At 39.9% G+C, this 9,687-nt stretch overlaps 1 long non-coding RNA gene across 1 annotated transcript; it reads right to left on the minus strand.

The window, feature by feature from the left end:
* LOC109832441 lies at positions 3,126–3,464 on the minus strand. The gene is made up of 3 exons (XR_002244773.1): positions 3,361–3,464; positions 3,222–3,293; positions 3,126–3,145 (listed from the first exon to the last, which is right to left on the minus strand). It is a non-coding gene; the product is annotated as an uncharacterized LOC109832441 (long non-coding RNA).

The following is a 9,687-nucleotide window of genomic DNA, read 5'->3' on the forward strand; positions in this document are numbered from 1 at the left end:
TTGGAAAATTTTGGAGGGAATTAGAACCCCCCCCCCACCCCCCCACAAAAAAAAACCAATTTCAAATCATCACAGTAATATCATGAAAAGAGAGAGAGAGAGAGAGAGAGAGAGTATTATGATCTTCACATGTTTTAAACTCTTGGGTTTTGTGTTTTGAGGGCTCAGGGAATTATGGTTTTATTTTTGGGGGTTTTGGGAGCGTTGAAAAAGTCTTGGCGGCGGGCGGAATGCTTGTAAGGAAGTTGGGGGCTAAAAGCAATTTTCCAAAAAAAAATTACCATACAAGACCTCAAGTTTAGTGAAAACATTGCCCACGGTATATTTGGGAGTTTACGAGGAGAAAGAAAGAAAACATAGACAGAAAAAGGGAAGGCAGAAGAGAAGTGGGGGAAATATATAATATGTGTTTGAAAGTTTAGTTAAAAAAAATGGGTGGTGAACTTAAATTAATTTGTTTGGAAAGTTTAGTTAAGGAAAGGAAAGTGATTGAATCTTAACAATTGAACAATTGACATTATGATTAATGGTCAAAATGTTTCTATCATTGAGAAATTTCAGCTCCGTTCTCGTTCCATTCCTTACCAAACGAAAGTCTCTCCGCAATTAACTCTAGAAATTCCTCACTATCAATTTTGTATCAGTGCAAACAATGTCGCTTTCAATGCAAAACAGTTAAAATCAGTTCAAATAATTGAAATATCAGTCCAAAAGAAAACACTGTATTACTGCTAAAAAGGCAAGATCTTTTCACCGCCAAATTTAAAAATGGATGTGGGACTTGGGAGCATGCCGTTCCTGCTACAAAAGCTTTCATGTGGATTGCGTTAATTATATTTTTAAGCTTTTAATTTTGGGTTCAATAATGTTGTCAGCAAGCTAATAATACAAGAAGCTAATTACCATTCCATTAAACGAAAAGCTATAGACGTAGATCACGTCATTTCATGTGGATTCCAGTTCGCAATTTTCTTCGCCGCCGATGATGAACGCCGGGAAAGCTTCATCACCGATGTCGATGCCGTTGGAAAAATTTGGAGGGAACTAGAATCCCCCCCTCCCTCCCCCCCACAAAAAAAAACCAATTTCAAATCATCACAGTAATATCATGAAGAGAGAGAGAGAGAGAGAGAGAGAGAGTATTATGATCTTCACATGTTTTAAACTCTTGGGTTTTGTGTTTTGAGGGCTCAGGGAATTATGGTTTTATTTTTGGGGGTTTTGGGAGCGTTGAAAAAGTCTTGGCGGCGGGCGGAATGCTTGTAAGGAAGTTGGGGGCTAAAAGCAATTTTCCAAAAAAAAATTACCATACAAGACCTCAAGTTTAGTGAAAACATTGTCCACGGTATATTTGGGAGTTTACGAGGAGAAAGAAAGAAAACATAGACAGAAAAAGGGAAGGCAGAAGAGAAGTGGGGGAAATATATAATATGTGTTTGAAAGTTTAGTTAAAAAAAATGGTGGTGAACTTAAATTAATTTGTTTGGAAAGTTTAGTTAAGGAAAGGAAAGTGATTGAATCTTAACAATTGAACAATTGACATTATGATTAATGGTCAAAATGTTTCTATCATTGAGAAATTTCAGCTCCGTTCTCGTTCCATTCCTTACCAAACGAAAGTCTCTCCGCAATTAACTCTAGAAATTCCTCACTATCAATTTTGTATCAGTGCAAACAATGTCGCTTTCAATGCAAAACAGTTAAAATCAGTTCAAATAATTGAAATATCAGTCCAAAAGAAAACACTGTATTACTGCTAAAAAGGCAAGATCTTTTCACCGCCAAATTTAAAAATGGATGTGGGACTTGGGAGCATGCCGTTCCTGCTACAAAAGCTTTCATGTGGATTGCGTTAATTATATTTTTAAGCTTTTAATTTTGGGTTCAATAATGTTGTCAGCAAGCTAATAATACAAGAAGCTAATTACCATTCCATTAAACGAAAAGCTATAGACGTAGATCACGTCATTTCATGTGGATTCCAGTTCGCAATTTTCTTCGCCGCTGATGATGAACGCCGAGAAAGCTTCGTCACCAATGTCGATGCCGTTGGAAAAATTTGGAGGGAACTTGAATCCCCCCCCTCCCCCCCACAAAAAAAACCAATTTCAAATCATCACAGTAATATCATGAAGAGAGAGAGAGAGAGAGAGAGAGAGAGAGAGAGAGAGAGAGAATTATGATCATCACATGTTTTAAACTCTTGGGTTTTGTGTTTTGAGGGCTCAGGGAATTATGGTTTTATTTTTGGGGGTTTTGGGAGCGTTGAAAAAGTCTTGGCGGCGGGCGGAATGCTTGTAAGGAAGTTGGGGGCTAAAAGCAATTTTCCAAAAAAAAATTACCATACAAGACCTCAAGTTTAGTGAAAACATTGCCCACGGTATATTTGGGAGTTTACGAGGAGAAAGAAAGAAAACATAGACAGAAAAAGGGAAGGCAGAAGAGAAGTGGGGGAAATATATAATATGTGTTTGAAAGTTTAGTTAAAAAAAATGGGTGGTGAATTAAATTAATTTGTTTGGAAAGTTTAGTTAAGGAAAGGAAAGTGATTGAATCTTAACAATTGAACAATTGACATTATGATTAATGGTCAAAATGTTTCTATCATTGAGAAATTTCAGCTCCGTTCTCGTTCCATTCCTTACCAAACGAAAGTCTCTCCGCAATTAACTCTAGAAATTCCTCACTATCAATTTTGTATCAGTGCAAACAATGTCGCTTTCAATGCAAAACAGTTAAAATCAGTTCAAATAATTGAAATATCAGTCCAAAAGAAAACACTGTATTACTGCTAAAAAGGCAAGATCTTTTCACCGCCAAATTTAAAAATGGATGTGGGACTTGGGAGCATGCCGTTCCTGCTACAAAAGCTTTCATGTGGATTGCGTTAATTATATTTTTAAGCTTTTAATTTTGGGTTCAATAATGTTGTCAGCAAGCTAATAATACAAGAAGCTAATTACCATTCCATTAAACGAAAAGCTATAGACGTAGATCACGTCATTTCATGTGGATTCCAGTTCGCAATTTTCTTCGCCGCCGATGATGAACGCCGGGAAAGCTTCGTCGCCGATGTCGATGCCGTTGGAAAAAGGCATTTGAGGGATGCCAGGAGTCATATGAGAATCAGTCCTAGTGGCTGGTCCTATGATCGCACTCATATATTAGTCAAAAGCCAGAGGAACATAGGAAAGTACAATATCCCTGAATCGTATGCATACCTGCAAGCCCGTCATTCTGAGGCAAACTGGATATGCCAGGGATAGATACCGGGCTAACTCCAATAGTTGACGCTGCGATAGTCAATCATTCATTAGTCAAATAAAAGATCGGGCAAGAGGAGGAGAATCAGATATGTACCGGTAGACGAATCATTCCCAAGGAATGGTCTCTCGGTCCCTCTGGAAGTTTGCTCAGCCAACATGTCAGCTAATAAACCGGCATCCGGCTTCGAGAAGCTTGGCCCCTCCATTGCAACATCTGCAGGGTAACCTGAATGATGAAAGATGAGGAAAGCTCAAGAAAATACTTTCAGCAAAAACGAGAAGTCTTCCTTCCCCAGGCTTGAGGAAAATGACATTGAATGTGGACGTACCTGAACAAGGGACTACGGGCTCAACATTATTCATCTGCTCAAGGTCGATGTTCAGATCAATGCCCAAGGACCCGTCGTGAAGAGCGTCACACATTTGTTGCACAAGGCAATCCATGTTATCAGCACCAGGGGACACCGGACCCGGTGGGATTTCGCCCTCTTCGAAGAACCCTGAAGCACGAAACATGGTTACAAATCACAAAAGGTAAACAACCTTGGAGCAAGAGCAATTGAATGTACCTCCCCCGCCATCGGCAGTGCTCCCTAAGTCCACTCCATAGGGACGCTGACCGTCATGGGGCTTGTGGGCGGTCTTCTTCCTCTTCAGGGCACCAACCCTTCGAGGGCCAACAGGTCGAACATGCGCAGGCCTATCACACGTTTCAATGTGTGTGGGAGCTGGTGGCTCATGATCGTTGACTGCCCTACCTGAAGTGACAATAGCCATTTCAATGAAAAAGAGCTGTCATTTATGGAAAATGAAAATTAAAAGAGACGGGACAAACCGGTATCGAGATCCCCTCTGCCGGTATCTGCATCCACATACTCTTCCTCGGAGGTCTCATCACCATCGCTTCTGAGCAAGCTCAGCTCTGCGACCAGCCATCATAGCAGCCCGGACCGCGTATTCGGACTGTAATTCTGAGAGGCTCCTCACATTGATGGACTCATATGCAGAAAGGAACCACTTGCAGCTGAGGAAAGTGATCAGTGGCTTACGCCGATACGAAGGAAGAGCAAAACGGGCTCCAGTGCAGCCCACCATCGTCCATAGCCACGCTCGTACGCCATCAATCAGCCCTCCCTCAACCTGCAGGCTACGGCTCGGATTCCCAACATACAGTTGGTCATAGCCGAATTGGCGAGCAAAGCGGCAAGGGAGATAAGGCTCTATCTTGCACTGATTCTTCACCCGAAGGACAAGATATCCTACACGGATGTTCACTAACCACCGGAAGCAACCAGCATCAAGAATGGTCCGGTCACTTCTAGGTTTCTCCTCATCAATCAGCGTGTCGTCATAGCGACCTGAAAAGTGAGGAAAACACTTAAAGAACTCCTAACTCTTGCGGACCCGAAGCTCTCGTTGAACATCACTGAATTTTCTCCCAAGCCATCTGCTCTGCTCCAACAGTTGCATGAAGGGGACAGGGATGTCAACAACGCTGGGTGCTGACATCAAGTCGGGACGGTGAAGAACGAACCACGCCATCAAATATGCGTAAGGGAGCTCAACCTTCGGACTAACAAGCTCAGCTGATGGTTCAGAACCCATATGTGTAAAACTGCTAACCAGACCCCTGAGCCCGCAATGGATACTAGCAACCATTGCTGGGAGCAGGGAAAGCTCTCTCCCATAAGCCAGCTGAACTGCAGGGAAGAGCACCTCGATGGGTAGAGCGTCAGAAGGCTGGTGCGGGATGACGCACTTCTTCAACCAAAGAGCAAGGTAACCTGCTAATAGAGTCCGGGGCCCAATGGACTTCTGGGCACGGCGGAGAAAAGAGCGAAACTTGGTCCCCGCGGGAAAAGCTCCCTCAGCATTGGCGATGGTGTAAGATTGAGCCTCAGCCTTTTCCAGCAACTCATTAATCGCAGAAGGGGTCAATATGTCTTTCAATGCAAAACAGTTAAAATCAGTTCAAATAATTGAAATATCAGTCCAAAAGAAAACACTGTATTACTGCTAAAAAGGCAAGATCTTTTCACCGCCAAATTTAAAAATGGATGTGGGACTTGGGAGCATGCCGTTCCTGCTACAAAAGCTTTCATGTGGATTGCGTTAATTATATTTTTAAGCTTTTAATTTTGGGTTCAATAATGTTGTCAGCAAGCTAATAATACAAGAAGCTAATTACCATTCCATTAAACGAAAAGCTATAGACGTAGATCACGTCATTTCATGTGGATTCCAGTTCGCAATTTTCTTCGCCGCCGATGATGAACGCCGGGAAAGCTTCGTCGCCGATGTCGATGCCGTTGGAAAAATTTGGAGGGAACTAGAATCCCCCCCTCCCCCCCCCCCACAAAAAAAAACCAATTTCAAATCATCACAGTAATATCATGAAGAGAGAGAGAGAGAGAGAGAGAGAGAGTATTATGATCTTCACATGTTTTAAACTCTTGGGTTTTGTGTTTTGAGGGCTCAGGGAATTATGGTTTTATTTTTGGGGGTTTTGGGAGCGTTGAAAAAGTCTTGGCGGCGGGCGGAATGCTTGTAAGGAAGTTGGGGGCTAAAAGCAATTTTCCAAAAAAAAATTACCATACAAGACCTCAAGTTTAGTGAAAACATTGCCCACGGTATATTTGGGAGTTTACGAGGAGAAAGAAAGAAAACATAGACAGAAAAAGGGAAGGCAGAAGAGAAGTGGGGGAAATATATAATATGTGTTTGAAAGTTTAGTTAAAAAAAATGGTGGTGAACTTAAATTAATTTGTTTGGAAAGTTTAGTTAAGGAAAGGAAAGTGATTGAATCTTAACAATTGAACAATTGACATTATGATTAATGGTCAAAATGTTTCTATCATTGAGAAATTTCAGCTCCGTTCTCGTTCCATTCCTTACCAAACGAAAGTCTCTCCGCAATTAACTCTAGAAATTCCTCACTATCAATTTTGTATCAGTGCAAACAATGTCGCTTTCAATGCAAAACAGTTAAAATCAGTTCAAATAATTGAAATATCAGTCCAAAAGAAAACACTGCATTACTGCTAAAAAGGTAAGATATTTTCACCGCCAAATTTAAAAATGGATGTGGGACTTGGGAGCATGTCGTTCCTGCTACAAAAGCTTTCATGTGGATTGCGTTAATTATATTTTTAAGCTTTTAATTTTGGGTTCAATAATGTTGTCAGCAAGCTAATAATACAAGAAGCTAATTACCATTCCATTAAACGAAAAGCTATAGACGTAGATCACGTCATTTCATGTGGATTCCAGTTCGCAATTTTCTTCGCCGCCGATGATGAACGCCGGGAAAGCTTCGTCGCCGATGTCGATGCCGTTGGAAAAATTTGGAGGGAACTAGAATCCCCCCCTCCCTCCCCCCCACAAAAAAAAACCAATTTCAAATCATCACAGTAATATCATGAAGAGAGAGAGAGAGAGAGAGAGAGAGAGTATTATGATCTTCACATGTTTTAAACTCTTGGGTTTTGTGTTTTGAGGGCTCAGGGAATTATGGTTTTATTTTTGGGGGTTTTGGGAGCGTTGAAAAAGTCTTGGCGGCGGGCGGAATGCTTGTAAGGAAGTTGGGGGCTAAAAGCAATTTTCCAAAAAAAAATTACCATACAAGACCTCAAGTTTAGTGAAAACATTGCCCACGGTATATTTGGGAGTTTACGAGGAGAAAGAAAGAAAACATTGCCCACGGTATATTTGGGAGTTTACGAGGATAAAGAAAGAAAACATAGACAGAAAAAGGGAAGGCAGAAGAGAAGTGGGGGAAATATATAATATGTGTTTGAAAGTTTAGTTAAAAAAAATGGGGGGTAAATTAAATTAATTTTTTTGGAAAATTTTATTAAAGGAAAGGAAAGTGATTGAATCTTAACAATTGAACAATTGACATTATGATTAATGGTCAAAATGTTTCTATCATTGAGAAATTTCAGCTCCGTTCTCGTTCCATTCCTTACCAAACGAAAGTCTCTCCGCAATTAACTCTAGAAATTCCTCACTATCAATTTTGTATCAGTGCAAACAATGTCGCTTTCAATGCAAAACAGTTAAAATCAGTTCAAATAATTGAAATATCAGTCCAAAAGAAAACACTGTATTACTGCTAAAAAGGCAAGATCTTTTCACCGCCAAATTTAAAAATGGATGTGGGACTTGGGAGCATGTCGTTCCTGCTACAAAAGCTTTCATGTGGATTGCGTTAATTATATTTTTAAGCTTTTAATTTTGGGTTCAATAATGTTGTCAGCAAGCTAATAATACAAGAAGCTAATTACCATTCCATTAAACGAAAAGCTATAGACGTAGATCACGTCATTTCATGTGGATTCCAGTTCGCAATTTTCTTCGCCGGCGATGATGAACGCCAGGAAAGCTTCGTCGCCGATGTCGATGCCGTTGGAAAATTTTGGAGGGAACTAGAATCCCCCCTCCCTCCCCCCCACAAAAAAAAACCAATTTCAAATCATCACAGTAATATCATGAAGAGAGAGAGAGAGAGAGAGAGAGAGTATTATGATCTTCACATGTTTTAAACTCTTGGGTTTTGTGTTTTGAGGGCTCAGGGAATTATGGTTTTATTTTTGGGGGTTTTGGGAGCGTTGAAAAAGTCTTGGCGGCGGGCGGAATGCTTGTAAGGAAGTTGGGGGCTAAAAGCAATTTTCCAAAAAAAAATTACCATACAAGACCTCAAGTTTAGTGAAAACATTGCCCAAGGTATATTTGGGAGTTTACGAGGAGAAAGAAAGAAAACATTGACAGAAAAAGGGAAGGCAGAAGAGAAGTGGGGGAAATATATAATATGTGTTTGAAAGTTTAGTTAAAAAAAATGGTGGTGAACTTAAATTAATTTGTTTGGAAAGTTTAGTTAAGGAAAGGAAAGTGATTGAATCTTAACAATTGAACAATTGACATTATGATTAATGGTCAAAATGTTTCTATCATTGAGAAATTTCAGCTCCGTTCTCGTTCCATTCCTTACCAAACGAAAGTCTCTCCGCAATTAACTCTAGAAATTCCTCACTATCAATTTTGTATCAGTGCAAACAATGTCGCTTTCAATGCAAAACAGTTAAAATCAGTTCAAATAATTGAAATATCAGTCCAAAAGAAAACACTGTATTACTGCTAAAAAGGCAAGATCTTTTCACCGCCAAATTTAAAAATGGATGTGGGACTTGGGAGCATGCCGTTCCTGCTACAAAAGCTTTCATGTGGATTGCGTTAATTATATTTTTAAGCTTTTAATTTTGGGTTCAATAATGTTGTCAGCAAGCTAATAATACAAGAAGCTAATTACCATTCCATTAAACGAAAAGCTATAGACGTAGATCACGTCATTTCATGTGGATTCCAGTTCGCAATTTTCTTCGCCGCCGATGATGAACGCCGGGAAAGCTTCGTCGCCGATGTCGATGCCGTTGGAAAAATTTGGAGGGAACTAGAATCCCCCCCTCCCCCCCCCCCACAAAAAAAAACCAATTTCAAATCATCACAGTAATATCATGAAGAGAGAGAGAGAGAGAGAGAGAGAGAGTATTATGATCTTCACATGTTTTAAACTCTTGGGTTTTGTGTTTTGAGGGCTCAGGGAATTATGGTTTTATTTTTGGGGGTTTTGGGAGCGTTGAAAAAGTCTTGGCGGCGGGCGGAATGCTTGTAAGGAAGTTGGGGGCTAAAAGCAATTTTCCAAAAAAAAATTACCATACAAGACCTCAAGTTTAGTGAAAACATTGCCCACGGTATATTTGGGAGTTTACGAGGAGAAAGAAAGAAAACATAGACAGAAAAAGGGAAGGCAGAAGAGAAGTGGGGGAAATATATAATATGTGTTTGAAAGTTTAGTTAAAAAAAATGGTGGTGAACTTAAATTAATTTGTTTGGAAAGTTTAGTTAAGGAAAGGAAAGTGATTGAATCTTAACAATTGAACAATTGACATTATGATTAATGGTCAAAATGTTTCTATCATTGAGAAATTTCAGCTCCGTTCTCGTTCCATTCCTTACCAAACGAAAGTCTCTCCGCAATTAACTCTAGAAATTCCTCACTATCAATTTTGTATCAGTGTAAACAATGTCGCTTTCAATGCAAAACAGTTAAAATCAGTTCAAATAATTGAAATATCAGTCCAAAAGAAAACATTGTATTACTGCTAAAAAGGCAAGATCTTTTCACCGCCAAATTTAAAAATGGATGTGGGACTTGGGAGCATGCCGTTCCTGCTACAAAAGCTTTCATGTGGATTGCGTTAATTATATTTTTAAGCTTTTAATTTTGGGTTCAATAATGTTGTCAGCAAGCTAATAATACAAGAAGCTAATTACCATTCCATTAAACGAAAAGCTATAGACGTAGATCATGTCATTTCCGCAATTTGTACCGGACGGTTCGCAGCACCATTTCAATCGTCTG

This window comes from Asparagus officinalis, chromosome 3 (assembly GCF_001876935.1).
Source record: "Asparagus officinalis chromosome 3, Aspof.V1, whole genome shotgun sequence".
NCBI lineage: Eukaryota > Viridiplantae > Streptophyta > Magnoliopsida > Asparagales > Asparagaceae > Asparagus > Asparagus officinalis.